We start from the raw sequence: 16843 nt of genomic DNA, 5'->3' as shown, positions 1-16843 counted from the left end.
GGGGGTGGAAATCTTTAGATCAAGTACTTTCACACTTCTCAGTGCATCATCAGGAGCTGTGCACTATATATGCTTGTCCTGCATATATGTATACAAGCACCCTCAGTTCTCGCCCGGTTTTTGGGCCGTTAGCAGCACCAGTGCTATGTGACTGTACTAGAACCATGGTGGTGGTCTGAGGTAGCAGCACCAGTGCTAAGTGACTGTACTAGAACCATGGTGGTGGTCTATGGTAGCAGCACCAGTGTTTAGCGCCTGTACTTGAATCATGGTGGTGGTCTGAGGCAGCAACACCAGTGCTAACTGACTGTACTAAACAGTACAGAACGCTGCTCTCCTCAGCTCGCGTTTAGACTCTGTTTTTGTAATGTATGTTTCCGTTGGTGAGCTGGAACAAACACCTCATAACTTTATGCAATTCATTTCACAGAAAATTTTCTAGAGTTAGTGATTTGTGACGTTTTCTGAGGGAGTATTACGAGACTCTCGCTATGCTTTAAGTCCCTACACCTATTGTGTTCTGGTAACTATGCACTTTCATGGTCGGAGTTTGGAAGTTTCTGAACTCAGTTCCAGTAACAGAGTTTTATTTTGCCTTATGTGGAGGATTTACCGATGGTTACCAGTTAAGGTCGCGTTTGGTCTCCCTCTTTCTTGCCTTATACTGTGCCGTTCACTGCTGCTTCCTGCGTTATTGATGCTTGATAAATTGGTCGGTCTATTGTTCTAGCAAGCTATTGTATTGCCTCTATTGGTTAGAAGTTAGCTTATCTAGGGTTTTGCTTTGTCAGTTACATTCTGCGTCGAGTCGTCTAACCGAGTACACATATACACATAAAGTACTCTTGTACATTTGAGTACATTTCCTAACATTAACGCACCAGAGTATATTTTTGTGTACAGTAAGATAAGATAAGATAAGATTTCGTTCGGATTTTTAACCCCGGAGGGTTAGCCACCCAGGATAACCCAAGAAAGTCAGTGCGTCATCGAGGACTGTCTAACTTATTTCCATTGGGGTCCTTAATCTTGTCCCCCAGGATGCGACCCACACCAGTCGACTAACACCCAGGTACCTATTTGCTGCTAGGTGAACAGGACAACAGGTGTAAGGAAACGTGTCGGAATGTTTCCACCCGCCGGGAATCGAACCCGGACCCTCCGTGTGTGAAGCGGGAGCTTTAGCCACCAGGCCACCGGGCCACGGATAAGGTACTTATCTCACCATTTAAATTTTATGTACAAATTAAAGCTAATAAGTATAATATGTAAAATTACCGAATATTTATATCAAGAATTTTGTAGGAGCCAATATCCATAATTATTAAATTTACGATTATTATAAATATTATTCCACCTAGACACATTTTTATTATTAAAGTTCTCAACTTTTATTTGATTGAACTGTAATTATTTAGTTATAAATCCAAAGCACAATTGAGAAGCTCAATATAATACAGGACAACTCGACTAGAATTCTAACAAACTATTACCAAACTAGAAACAGGCTAGATGCTAGAAGCGGATCAATACGTTGATCTTCTAGTTTTCTCTGGAAATATCTATGCCAATAGATGTCACATTTTTTAACATTACATTAGAATGTTATTCCTTTTGTGCGATAAATTTCTCGGGTGCCGCAGCCAGTGATTATCGATTAATATTTGTTTCTTAACTAATGGATGTTGCATTATGACTCGCGAAATCGTAATAACAAGATTACAAACCACTGTACGGATGGGGATCGAACTCACGGCAAGTGAGTCGTAAAACTCCAGACCCGTGCGTAAGTCTCTGGCCTCACGCACTGAGTTTTAAAGCGTTAGCCGCGAGATTTTATAGGACAGCGTGTAGGAACAAACTATTATGTCGGGTGTGGTGGGTAGATATTTTTCCGGAAGGCTATCGTGGCTTCACTGTGGCAAGACTACTCCACTTGATGCCGGGGTAGGGAGGCAAGGGGTTGGTCTCCTCAGTGAGTGTGTTTCATAAGAGTGAAGGGATCCTGAAGCTTAGGCTCACTGGGTTGCATGGTGTAGATATGGGTAACTGTTTTGCAGCAGTCAGAAAGATGTGTGCTATGATATTTGAGAGTGCGGAGCTTATGTAGGAGAGTGACGGGTTTGGTATGGCATATCTTCTTGTCGGGTGGCATCTGGGTTCTTGTTGCAGGTGCCAGAAGAAGTCTTGGTTGCTGGAGGGTCGTTGAGGTACAGGTGAATTAAGTTAATGGTTATACTGGGGGTGTGACATGAATGTGACCTTTTCAATGGCATGAATCGTCTAGTATAGTCTAGTATAATTGTTTTATCTATGGTGTACTGGGGATTTTATGACTTTTGAATTAGTAAGGCACTTATAGTTGTTCTTCGCATTGTGAGCATCAAACCATGACTGATACAGGTTCAGACTAGGTTGTAACACTGGTCCCTGGGCGCTGAGGGGGTAGGTTCTATTCTGTTGGTTTTGTATTCAGACGGTATGTGGAGATGAGGGTTGAGACTCCTTAGTGGTACTGGTCTGTATTGATTCTGTTTGGTTAGGTCCTTTTTAGATAAATAATACAGTAGTATCAAGATTGACTTTGTTTTGATGCTCCTGTTATAGTGTTTGCAAACCTGCTTATTGTATGTTTTTTGGTGGGTTATATTTACATTATGAATAAGACCTGTCCTTATCTGTGTAAGAGGGTATGTTGACCACTGATACCTGCATGTTACATGAAATACTTTAACTGGTAGTACCTGCTGAAGGAAGGTGAACCACTGTGTGGGTTCCAGTGTATATAAACCTTATGACCTTTGTAAACTCACAGTGTTACACGTGAGTACGAGATGTTGTTATTCTTATACCATTATACGCACCCTTTTGTATATAGGGTTTTATACTTATAAATATGTAGGGGATAGGTTTTGTGTATGTTTTGCGTAGAATGCACCATGCGTGTGGTGCATTAGCATGGATTATTATTGTTAGGGGTAGGGTAATTTATGATCTTAGTTAAGTTTCTTAAGGTGTATGATAACGGTTATACCCGCTGTACATAGGATCCTAGTGTGCATGGATCCGTTTAGGTGAGTGTAGTTAGCAGTGCTTGTATGTTTTTGAAACATAATTTAGGGGGTAAATTATAAACTCTTACAAGTCTTTTTTGGGGTTCATATATAATTTATTATCAAAAGTCGGCGATGTACACTGAATATTAAACTTTAAATCGGCCTAGTGTGTATTTACGGGTGGAGGGGTACATATATATCATATACGACATAGTCCACTTGTTCACAATGTAGTAGTGGTAATAAATACGGCCCAGTAAGGGACTGTGGTTATTTGTCGTGGTGTGAGGTGTATGTAATATATATGTTTTAAGTTATATGGTGTTACGTGAAATACACACATATTTTTTTATGTATATTTAAGTGTTTCTCCAATGAGCTAAGTACTTGTGGGGTTTTCACGAATGTCTCCCGTATTGTTTTGGGAGTCAGTACGTTTTCAGTATGATGGGTTGTAGTGTTATTGGTTATGGTGCATTTTGTAATATATTACGTGTAAAAGTGTTTTCTTTTGTTTTTGAGAGGTGTACTGTCATTATATACTATTTTTTTTATTGTTTTGTTATTTTGTTGACTTATTGTTATGTGTTATGTATATGTTTTTTTAAATAAAATATAAAAAACTACACATACAGGCTCGGATTTAAAAAGGAAACTAGAAACAATGATTTAACACAAGACTTGTAGGTGGGTGGAAGTAACAAGTAGCGCGTCTGGATAAGATACTTCAGATGGTTGTCAACATAAGTTAGAGATACGAGTGAAATATGGTTGCCAGTGAATGCTCGCTTCTCCTCTGTTCTTACCTATTCTGATGACGTCAGATCCGCCAGCTTGGTGGAGGAATATCAACAGCAACAGCAGGATGTATTGAGATAGTGGGAGACTAATGGCCTGACTTCTCCAGGGAGGAGAGTGAGGCTTTCGTGCGGGTGTGAGTGAGTGCGTTCTTTCTTTTATGTTCTTGGCTGGGCAGAACCACACTCTCTTCCATCTCGGGATTCTGTCTCTTCTTGTGCACCTTCCGAAGACTTCCATACCTAACAACAAGAAAACTAATCTGTGTCCCATGTCAATGTATCACCAAGTTAGTATTCCACACGCCACTGTTAACTGGTCCAACACTGTTTACGTATTTTACAAAATATATTACTTGTTTTAGAAGACGATCAGAGTGTTTCTTCAACACTCACAAGCTAGTAACTCACTTTATTGTTTACACTGCACTGTCTTGACATACTGTGCTTAAAATTACAGTTATTTTACAGCTCATGAAGCTTTCCTTCATGACTGCTACTGGCGCCTTATGACTGGGGTAAAGAGAACACTTCTGTTACCGCGAAACTCTAACAGAAATTTCATTTTTTTATGGAACTTTATATGAGATAACGAAATAATTTCTGGATATTAATAAATTCTTAACAATAAATATCGCCCAAATATAATTACTAATTTCTCAGAATTTGAGTGAATGAGGGGTTACAGGGAGACATTGGAGACTGCATGTAACAACACAGTTGTGGTTCACCAGGTCACTTAGTAAAGAAATCTTCCTTCTTGAGATGCTGACACATTCCATGTCATCTAAAGCCATCTGCAAAAGGAAAAAAAAGGTATTAAGCAAATTTTCTTTATGTAGAATAACTGAAAAATAAATTAAAATCATCAAAACATGAGACACTTGCAACTGAAAACTCAAATTGCTAATTTTAATATGGTCGATTTATTAATTGAAGAAGAGCAAACAAACAAACCATATCACGGGCGGGGATAGAACTCGCGATCCGAGAGTTATGAAACTCCAGACCGACGCGTTAGCCACTGGCCCGGCTGGCTACAATAAGATTCATCCAACTAGGTATTTGTGGTCACAGTGGTGCCTATGCTAACCTTCCTATGGTTTATAAATATGCCTATTTGTACTAATTTTACTGTAGCCAGCTGGCCCAGTGGCTAGATTAGATTTTGCCACCGAAGTGGCTAGTTTATTGTGCACCCCATATCCATCCTGTGGACGGTAGCGCAAGAGCATATTGATACACAAAAGGCCCAGGAACTAAGCCCCAAAAGAGTAACAGGGATTTATATCTATAGTTCACTTATCTGTTACAAGCAAATTTAGGAAATTTGCTTAGTATATCTGATATCTTATTTTCATTAATAAGATATCTTGACATGTCACATAGGTTATTATACTGTCAATCTCTATATGCCTCAGTAAGTGGACACTTAATTAAGCACATAGTGTTCAAGACAGTGACCATATACCAGACCTCATAATTTGCATTTAGTTTGATCATTATCTGTGTGTTTCCCAAACTGCCAGAAGTACTTGTAACCAAGCCTAAGCCTGGCCACTACAACATCAGTCAGTCTGTTCACATTGCAAGTTGCTCCATAACCATACTTATCTACATTCATGTTATCATAGTGGGTTATAGATCTACTCAAACTTCTAATTGCATTCCTATAACATTCATTTTCATTATTTACTTCTCTCCTAATATTATTCCTAATGCTAGATACTGATATACCAGTTATATTCTACATTCTCTTCTGGGTACTCTTCTTGGTTAACATATCAACTTTATCATGAAGGAGTAATCCAATGTGTGATGGGATCCATAACAAGTGTTCATTTATTGGTTTTACCCGGATTTTTGAGTATCTATACCTGGCTTCTAAATGAACATGTTGTTAGAGTCATTATATGAGTCAAGAGCCTTCAATGATGACCTAGAATCAGTAATGATGACACAGTTAAGCTCAGTGTCATAAGTTAGCTTAAGCGCCATTACAATCGCAAACAATTCAGTTTGCAGTGTTGACTCCCAGTTGTTAATTCTTATGCCTAACTCAACAATTTTATTATCGTTCTTAACTAGGGAGGTGGCAACAAGAGCAGATGTAACCCTGCCAGAAGACTCTTGATTTGATCCATCAGTGTATATAACTTGTAATAACTTATTACTCCCATCTGGGCGAGAAATTTCTTCTTGAGCAGTTGCTTAACAAGTGATTTAAGGAAGGGATTACTGGCAATGAGCTTCTTGGGAGGGGCTTGCAGGTATGTAAGATTCTTAGTGACTGTGTCTGGTTCATTTCTTAAGACTCTAATACCGAGTACAGTGTTAATCTCAACAATCCTATCACTGATACTAGAAATACCTAGCTCCTTCCTCATATTAAGAACCTTTGTAGATTTGGGACAGCCTAGAATAATTCTAAGAGTTTTATTTTGCATTAACTCCAAGGGTCGGAGAAAACTTTCTCTAGCTAATATCAACATGGGAGCAGCATAATCAGTTAAGGACCTAACATAGGCTATGTACATCATTCTCACTATTCTGGAAATATAAACACATATGCAGTATAATGTGATCCTTTATTGACTACGTTTCGCCCACACAGTGGGCTTTTTCAAGTCACAAACAGAACTACCTGGGGTGGAAGGAACGCGAGTATTTATAGTCCGGTTCAGAATGCTGAGGTCAGGTGGAGAATGCTGCATCTGATGATGTACCGAGTGGGGTTATAGAGTCTAAAAACTTTGGTAGCTTGGAAAGGAGATTGGATAAGTTTGTGAGCAGACCTTCTACAGTGTTCTGAATTGGTGTTGGTGTTGGTGTTCTGAAATACGTGTTTGGAGGTCCCTTGATGTCTCGCCCACCAACTCCATTGCCAAACACGTTTCCAACATCTTTTCCAATACCTCATTTCAAGTATCTACCTCCACAACCACGACCATCAAGGACATTACCAGTGATAGACAGGACAAGCTTCCACCCTCTGCAGGGGTATACATAATCCCTTGTAATGACTGCAACAAGTTATACGTGGGCGAAACATCAAGGGACCTCCAAACACGTATTTCAGAACACCAATACGCAAGCAGGTCTGACGACACAAGGAATGCCTGCGTACAACACCGTAATTCACACAACCACTTGATAAACTACAGAAACTCAAGACTTATCGCCACAGAAGACAACACTCAATACCGAAGAATCCTGGAATCATCACTTATTTCTATATCCGACAACTTCAACCAGAATAGTGGCTTCTATAACATAGCTGAACCACTTGCCAAGAAACTTCTTCATCGCTATCCCACATAAGAACACTGTAGAAGGTCTGCTCACAAACTTATCCAATCTCCTTTCCAAGCTACCCAAGTTTTTAGACTCTATAACCCCACTCGGTACATCATCAGATGCAGCATTCTCCACCTGACCTCAGCATTCTGAACCGGACTATAAATACTCGCGTTCCTTCCACCCCAGGTAGTTCTGTTTGTGACTTGAAAAAGCCCACTGTGTGGGCGAAACGTAGTCAGTAAAGGATCACATTATACTGCATATGTGTTTATATTTCCATTGTGTCGGTATTTTATACCATTTATTTCCATTTTCACTATTCTCACATTAGCACCATAGTTGGGGTTGTAGCCAGCAACAGTTTTGAGAGCATTTAGCCTATCTTTGCATTTCTTATTTAGTTGTGGTAAGGTGGATTTATTAAAGGGTACGTCTACCCGAAGATATCTATAAGATTTAACGTTGCTAATTTTTTCAGCCTGAAAATAGATGGGTGGGGGAGGTCGTTTGGATGTTAATATCTTTGACCAGGGGCTAATGCGTCGGTATGGAGTTTTATGACTCTCTGATCGTGGGTTCTATTCCCGCCCGTGGTATGGTTTGTTTGCAATCGTGTCATTACGATTTCGTTAGTCAGCAAGCATATAAAAACGAAAAAAAGTTGTTTAATAACTTTTGGTAACTCATTATTATCTTGTCACTCACATGTGACATCTGCCTAAACTATGTAGACAATAATTATTCATAATAGTGTTGATGAACTCTGACTCGTTGCTCATATACCACTCTGGTCATATCCCAGGCTGATCATGTTCTCTTTCACTGATCATATATCATCCTAACAGTATCACTGTAAAATAACCCATCAGATATGTAACTTAAAGGTAATAAAGAGAAAAATGTTGTTAGTAGCTAAGGGACCTGAGTTTAAGTCATCGTTTCCTGTTATTTACACTTATATGAAGAGAAAATATTATACTTTCTTCCTCCTCATTTTTAACCTTCACAGTGTTAATAATAGTGCATTTCAGTTATTTTCGTCGAATTTGATGGTGCAATAAGTAGATTTCCGAACTTTATGAAACTGGGATGTTGGAATGTGCTTGGATGTAGTGCGGATGATAAGAGAGTAATGATTGCTAATTTTATGAATGGAAAGAAGTTGGATGTCTTAGCTCAAAGTGAAAGAAAGCTGAAGGGGGTAGGGGAGTTTCAGTGGGGAGAAATAAATGGGATTAAGTCAGGAGTATTTGAGAGTTAGAGCTAACGAAGGGGCTGCAATAACGTTGAAGGATCAGTTATGGAAGGACAAGATGGAATATAAATGTAAAAATTCGAGGAATATGTGGATCAAAATAAAGGTCGGATGAGAAAAGTGGGTTTTAATATGGAATATTTTGAGGAACTGTTAAATGTTGAAGATAGGGAAGCTCTGATTTCGTGTATTGGGCAGGGAGGTTTAAAATCTTGTAGGAGTGAGGAAGAACCAACTGTGAGTGTTCGTGAGGCTGTGAGTAGAATGAAATAGGGTAAAGCAGCTGGGATTGATGAAATAAAGACAGAAATGTTAAAATCAGGAGGGGATTTAGTTTTGGAGTGGTTGGTGCTTTTATTTAATAAATGTATGAAAGAGGGTTAGGTACCCAGGGATTGGCAGAGAGCATGCATAGTTCCTTTGTATAAAGGCAAAGAGAACAAAAGAGAGTGTAAGAATTATAGGGGAATAAGTCTGTTGAGTATTCCTTGAAAAGTGTATGATAGAGTTATTATTGAAAGAATTAAGAGTGAGACAGAGAGTAGGATCGCAGAGGATCAAGGACGCTTTAGAAATGGTAGGAGGTGTGTAGACCAAATGTTTATAGTGAAACATATAGGTGAACAGTATTTAGATAAAAAAGTTTTTTTGTGGCATTTATGGATTTGAAAAAGACGTATGACAGGGTGGATAAGGGAGCAATATGACAGATGTTGCAAATGTATGGAATACGAGATACGCTACTGAAAGCATTGAAGAGTTTTTAAGAGGATAGTGAAGCTAAGGTTAGGGTTTGCAGGAGAGAGGAAGATTATTTTCCAGTAAAATTAGAACTTAGACAGGGATGAGTGATGTCACCATGGCTGTCACAGTTGCTCTTTGCTGATGACACTGTGCTTTTATGAGATTCTGAAGAGAAGTTGCAGGAAAAAGTATGGTGATTAGGATAAAGAAAATAGGTAATAAAAGATTCGTTATGAGATTGGAGGGAGGGAGTATGGAGGAAGTGAATGTATTAAGATATTTAGGAGTGGACTTGTCAGCAAATGGGTTTATGAAAGACGAGGTGAATCATAGTATTAATGAGGGGAAAAAGGTGAATGGTGAACTGAGGAATCTGGGGAAACAAAGAACCTTATCCATGGAAGCAAAAAGGGGAATGTATGAGAGTATAGTCATACCAACGCTCTTATATGGTTGTGAAACATGGGTGGTGAATGTTCCAAAAAGGAGAAGGCTGGAGGCAGTGGCGATGTCGTGTCTGAGAGTAATGTGTGGTGTGAATATAACGCAGAGAACTCGTAGTTCGGAAATTAGGAGGAAGTGCATGGTTACTAAAAGTGTTATCCAGAGGACTGAGGAGGAGTTGTTGAAATGGTTTGGACATTCAGACAGGATGGAACGGAATAGAATGATCTGGAGGGCATATAAATCTGTAGTGGAGGGAAGATGGGGTAGGGATCCTAGGAAAGGTTGGAGGGAGGGGGTGTTGTCATTTGCAGTTTCATAATGTAGTGTAGGCACGCTTCTGGCAAGACAGTGATGGAGAAGATGATGATGAAAGTGTTTCTTCTTTTCCGAGTTACTATGCGCTGTTGGGAAATGGCTGATGAGTTAATAAATATATAAAAATATTATGGATGTGTTTATTCATTGCCAGTTGTCTGTTATGATTTATCTTGTATGTATGGAATATCTCTTGGAGAGGTATGAGAATAGATATATCACACACACACACACACACACACACACACACACACACACACACACACACACACACACACACACACACACACACACACACACACATACACACACACACACACACACACACACACACACACACACACACACACACACACACACACACACACACACACACACACACACACACACACACACACACACACAAGGGGATGGTAAGCAACAACGGAGACATGCCGTACACGAAGGCCCTATCAGACCCACGTGGGGCCAGGGAAAAGACGATGAGCACACTAAGATCAAGCGACAGGTCCGAAGACAATGAAGGTTTGTTATATGCAGAGATTCTAACAGCCAACTGCAGTAGCAAGGGACAGCTGGTCAGGAAAGACAGTTCACTGAGAATAGAAGTTTCAGATATGACAGGGACTGAAGGCAAGAACATGTCAATGGAAGGAAATAAAATGCCTCAGAGGAAGCAGATGGAGACTCAGTGGGAGGAGGAAAGGGCGAGGTCAGTTTTTGTGTACGGGTTCCAAGAAGCCAAGGGGGCCAACTTTGAAGAAATAAAACAGGAGGAGAAAAAAATGATTGAAGGCATCATGAAAACAATAGGGGAGGGCAATATGACCCAGGTGACAAATTTTCAGAGAATTGGGTGGTTTGCGAGTGGAAGGATACGGCCTGTCAGAGTAACTTTCAAGGAAGAATCAGTTCGAACCAGGATTCTGCAAGAGAAAGCAAGACTGAGGGACAAAGAGGGGTACCAGAGAGTATACCTCGACCGCGACAGAACACAAGAAGAAAGGACTACACTGAAAGAGAGGGTACAGAGACGCAAGGAGGAACGAGAAGCAATGAAAATGAGCAGGACCCAGACACAGGAGGAAGGGCAAACACACCCCACAGAATCTCCCACCAAAAGACTCCACCCGCGACATTCCCAACGCAACTGAGCAACCTATACTACAACCCACTCACTGTTCCCTCTGCCATCAACCCCCATATCACAAACCTCACCCCAACAGCTGTCCCTTATGGGCATTCTGACCCCACCCCCATCAACACAAACCCCACCTACACCACAGCCCCATATAGGCCCCCACCAAGGCTCTCGCTCCCCCAACCCCAATATACTTGCATGACCACAATGATAGAAAAGAAACTAAAGGTTTGGTACACAAACGCGGATGGAATAACGAATAAACATGAGGAGTGGAATGAAAGAATCAGTGAAAAATCCCCAGACATCATAGCAGTCACAGAAACAAAACTCGCTGAGACAATAACAGACACAATCTTCCCAACAGGATATCAGATCCTGAGGAAAGATAGAAGGAGTAGAGGGGGAGGAGGGGTTGCACTGCTCATAAAACACCGATGGGGATTTGAGGAAATGGAAGGCATGGACATGATTGGAGAAAGAGACTACATTGTAGGTACAATTCAGTCCGGAGAACATAAAGTAGTCATTGGAGTGATGTATAACCCACCACAGAACTGCAGGAGGCCAAGAGAGGAGTACGAAGAAAACAACAGGGTGATGGTGGACACACTGGCTGAGGTGGCAAGAAGAGCTCACTCGAGCAGAGCAAAGTTACTGGTAATGGGCGATTTCAACCACAGGGAGATCGACTGGGAAAACCTGGAGCCACATGGGGGTCCCGAAACATGGAGAGCCAAGATGATGGATGTGGTACTTGAAAACCTCATGCATCAACATGTCAGGGACACAACCAGAGAGAGAGGGGAGGATGAGCCAGCAAGACTGGATCTTGTGTTCACCCTGAGCAGTTCAGACATTGAGGACATCACTTACGAGAGGCCCCTTGGAGCTAGCGATCATGTGGTTCTGAGTTTTGACTATATAGTAGAGTTACAAGTGGAGAAGGTAACAGGAACTGAAGGGGACAGGCCAAACTATAAAAGGGGGGACTACACAGGTATGAGAAACTTCCTGCAGGAGGTTCAGTGGGACAGAGAAATGGTAGGAAAATCAGTAAACGAGATGATGGAATATGTGGCAACAAAGTGCAAGGAGGCAGAGGAAAGTTTTGTTCCCAAGGGAAACAGAAATAATAGGAAGACCAAAACGAGTCCTTGGTTTACCCGAAGGTGTAGGGAGGCAAAAACTAAGTGCAACAGAGAATGGAAAAGGTACAGGAGGCATAGGACCCAGGAAAACAAGGAGATTAGTAGAAGAGCCAGAAACGAGTATGCGCAGATAAGGAGGGAGGCCCAGCGACAGCATGAAAACGACATAGCATCGAAAGTCAAATCTGACCCGAAACTGCTGTATAGCCACATTAGGAGGAAGACAACAGTCAAGGACCAGGTGATAAGGCTGAGGAAAGAAGGTGGAGAACTCACAAGAAACGATCAAGAGGTATGTGAGGAGCTCAACACGAGATTTAAGGAAGTATTTACAGTAGAGACAGGAAGGACTCTGGGGGGACAGACCAGATGGGGACACCAACAAGGAATACACCAACAAGTGTTGGACGACATACATACAGATGAGGAGGAGGTGAAGAAACTGCTAAGGGACATCGATACCTCAAAGGCAATGGGACCGGACAACATCTCTCCGTGGGTCCTTAGAGAGGGAGCAGATATGTTGTGCGTACCACTTACCACAATCTTCAACACATCCCTGAAAACTGGGCAACTACCTGAGGTATGGAAGACGGCAAATGTAGTTCCCATTTTCAAAAAAGGAGACAGAAAAGAGGCACTAAACTATAGACCTGTGTCATTGACGTGTATAGTATGCAAAATTATGGAGAAGATTATCAGGAGGAGAGTGGTGGAGCACCTGGAACGGAACAGGAGTATAAATGCCAACCAGCACGGATTCACGGAAGGCAAATCCTGTGTCACAAACCTTCTGGAGTTTTATGATAAAATAACAGAAGTAAGACAAGAGAGAGAGGGGTGGGTTGATTGCATCTTCTTGGACTGCAAGAAGGCCTTTGACACAGTTCCTCACAAGAGATTAGTGCAGAAGCTAGAGCATCAGGCGCATATAACAGGAAGGGCACTGCAATGGATCAGAGAATACCTGACAGGGAGGCAACAACGAGTCATGGTACGTAATGATGTATCACAGTGGGCACCTGTGACGAGCGGGGTCCCACAGGGGTCGGTCCTAGGACCAGTGCTATTTTTGGTATATGTGAACGACATGACGGAAGGGTTAGACTCAGAAGTGTCCCTGTTTGCAGATGATGTGAAGTTAATGAGGAGAATTAAATCTGATGAGGACCAGGCAGGACTTCAAAGAGACCTGGACAGACTGGACACCTGGTCCAGCAAATGGCTTCTCGAATTTAATCCTGCCAAATGCAAAGTCATGAAGATAGGGGAAGGGCACAGAAGACCACAGACAGAGTATAGGCTAGGTGGCCAAAGACTGCAAACCTCACTCAAGGAGAAAGATCTTGGGGTGAGTATAACACCGAGCATGTCTCCGGAAGCACACATCAATCAGATAACTGCTGCAGCATATGGGCGCCTGGCAAACCTGAGAACAGCATTCCGACACCTTAGTAAGGAATCATTCAAGACACTGTACACCGTGTATGTCAGGCCCATACTGGAGTATGCAGCACCTGTTTGGAACCCGCACTTGATAAAGCACGTCAAGAAACTAGAGAAAGTACAAAGGTTTGCAACAAGGTTAGTTCCAGAGCTAAGGGGAATGTCCTATGAAGAAAGATTAAGGGAAATCGGCCTGACGACACTGGAGGACAGGAGGGTCAGGGGAGACATGATAACGACATATAAAATACTGCGTGGAATAGACAAGGTGGACAAGGACAGGATGTTCCAGGGAGGGGACACAGAAACAAGAGGCCACAATTGGAAGTTGAAGACACAAATGAGTCAGAGAGATAGTAGGAAGTATTTCTTCAGTCATAGAGTTGTAAGGCAGTGGAATAGCCTAGAAAATGACGTAGTGGAGGCAGGAACCATACACAGTTTTAAGACGAGGTTTGATAAAGCTCATGGAGCGGGGAGAGAGAGGGCCTAGTAGCAACCGGTGAAGAGGCGGGGCCAGGAGCTAGGACTCGACCCCTGCAACCACAAATAGGTGAGTACAAATAGGTGAGTACACATACACACACACACACACACACACACACACCACACACACACACACACCACACACACACCACACACACACCACACACACACACACACACACACCACACACACACGCACACACGCACACGCACGCACACACACACACACACACACACACACACACACACACACACACACACACCCTCCACCACTTGACACAAACACTAGACACAAACACGTACCACCCCTTCCCTAACCACCTCACCTTAGCCACCTACCCCTCCCCCAAACCACCTAACCCCTCCCCAAACCGTCTAACCCCCGCCCAACAACCTCCCTCCAATAACCATCCTCCCCCTCCCCCATAACCATCCATCCCCTCTCTCCCCCAAACCATCTAACTCCCTCCCCCAACTATCTCTACCCCTCCAATAACCATCCTCCCCCTCCCCCACAACCATCCATCCCCTCTCCTAACCATCTATTCCCCTCCCCCTAACCAGGATGAGGACAAGGGGTTCCAAGGACGAATCTGAGAGGGAGGAATGGGAGATAGAGCTCAAAAAAAGGGAGGAAGACTGGGGAAGGAGACTAGATGAGCTGGAAAGGAAGATGGAAGAGAGGTTAGCAGCAGAATGCAGAAGGTGGAAGCAACAGGCCACAGAAGCAGAAATCAAGATAGAGAGATTAGAAGAGGAGCTGAGACATCTGAAACAGCACAGAGACAAAGATATTACAGAAGTAGCATCGGCAATGGCTAAATTAAACACAGACAACAGGTCTGAAGGAAGCATGGAAACTAAACTATATGCAGAGGTCCTGTCAAACCCACATGGGGCCAAAACAAAGACAGGGAGCACACTAGGACAGAAAGAGAGGTTGGAAGACATCGAAGGAACTAGGACATGTGCAAGGACCTTACCAGATACCTGTGTGGGCCAGGAGCAGGTGAGCAGGAAGGATAAACCAAGAAGCATAGGGGCCATAACGAGGGAAGGGACTGAAGGAAGGAACACTCCACGGGAAGGAACTAAAACACATCAGAGGATGCAATGGGAGTCACAGTGGGAGGTGGAAAGGGAGAGATCCGTGTTTGTCTATGGGCTAGACGAAGCTAAAGGGGAAACTTATGATGAAAGAAAGCAGGAGGAGAAAAAAGCGATTGAAGACATCATGAAGGTGATAGGCGAGGGGGACATGACCCAGGTGGCAAATTTTCGGAGAATTGGGTGGTTCACAAAGAAAAGGAATCGGCCTCTCAAAGTAATTTTCAAGGCAGAATCAACCCGAACCATGATCCTGCAGGAGAAAGCACGGCTGAGAGGCAAGCAGGAGTTCCGGAGTGTGTACCTCGACCGAGACAGAACACAGGACGAAAGGAAGACAATGAAAGAGAGAGTTCAAAAACGAAAGGAGAAATGGGAGGAAATGAAAAAGGAGAGCAGAATGACCCAGGATCAAATGGAAGGACAAGCGCACCCCCCAGAAACACCTGCAGAAGGACTCCAGCCACGACACCCCCAAGGCAACTGAACAATCCAAACCAACCATCACACACCGATCCCTCTGTTTCCACCCCCCGCACCACAGTTACAGTATTAGAACAGAAGTTGAAGGTTTGGTACACAAATGCAGATGGATTAACGAATAAACATGAGGAATGGCAAGAAAGAATCAATGAGAAGTCCCCAGACATCATAGCAGTTACAGAAACAAAACTCATGGAGACAATAACAGATGCAATCTTCCCACCAGGATACCAGATCATGAGGAAAGATAGAAGGGGCAGGGGGGGAGGTGGGGTTGCTCTGCTCGTAAAAAACAGATGGAAATTCGAGAAAATGGAAGGAATAGATGAGACGGGAGAAAGAGACTACATAGCAGGTACACTTCAGTCTGGGGAACACAAAGTGGTCATTGCAGTGATGTATAATCCACCACAGAACTGCAGGAGGCCAAGAGAGGAATATGAAGAGAGCAACAGAGCAATGGTGGACACACTTGCTGAGGTGGCAAGAAGAGCTCACTCCAGCAGAGCAAAGTTGCTGGTTATGGGGGATTTCAACCACAGGGAGATTGACTGGGAAAACCTGGAGCCACATGGGGGTCCCGAAACATGGAGAGCCAGGATGTTGGACGTGGTGCTGGAAAACCTCATGCACCAACATGTTAAGGACACTACCAGAGTGAGAGGGGAGGATGAACCAGCAAGATTGGACCTTGTGTTCACCCTGGGCAGCTCAGACATTGAGGACATCAAGTATGAGAGTCCCCTAGGAGCTAGCGACCACGTGGTTCTGTGCTTTGAATACATAGTAGAGCTGCAAGTGGAGAGAATAACAGGAGTAGAATGGGAAAAGCCTGACTATAAAAGAGGGGACTACATAGGGTTGAAGAACTTCCTGCGGGAGGTCCAGTGGGACAGAGAACTGGCAGGAAAGCCAGTAAATGAAATGATGGAATATGTAGCAACAAAATGCAAGGAGGCAGTGGAAAGGTTCATTCCCAAGGGCAACAGTAACAACGGGAAGACCAGAACAAGCCCCTGGTTCACCCGACGGTGTAAGGAGGCAAAAACAAAGTGCAATAGAGAATGGAAAAAGTACAGAAGGCAGAGAACACACGAAAATAGGGAGATCAGTCGC

The sequence above is a fragment of the Cherax quadricarinatus genome, chromosome 16 (assembly GCF_038502225.1).
Source record: "Cherax quadricarinatus isolate ZL_2023a chromosome 16, ASM3850222v1, whole genome shotgun sequence".
Classification (NCBI taxonomy): Eukaryota; Metazoa; Arthropoda; class Malacostraca; order Decapoda; family Parastacidae; genus Cherax; species Cherax quadricarinatus.
Note: the sequence above shows the minus strand (reverse complement) of the source record.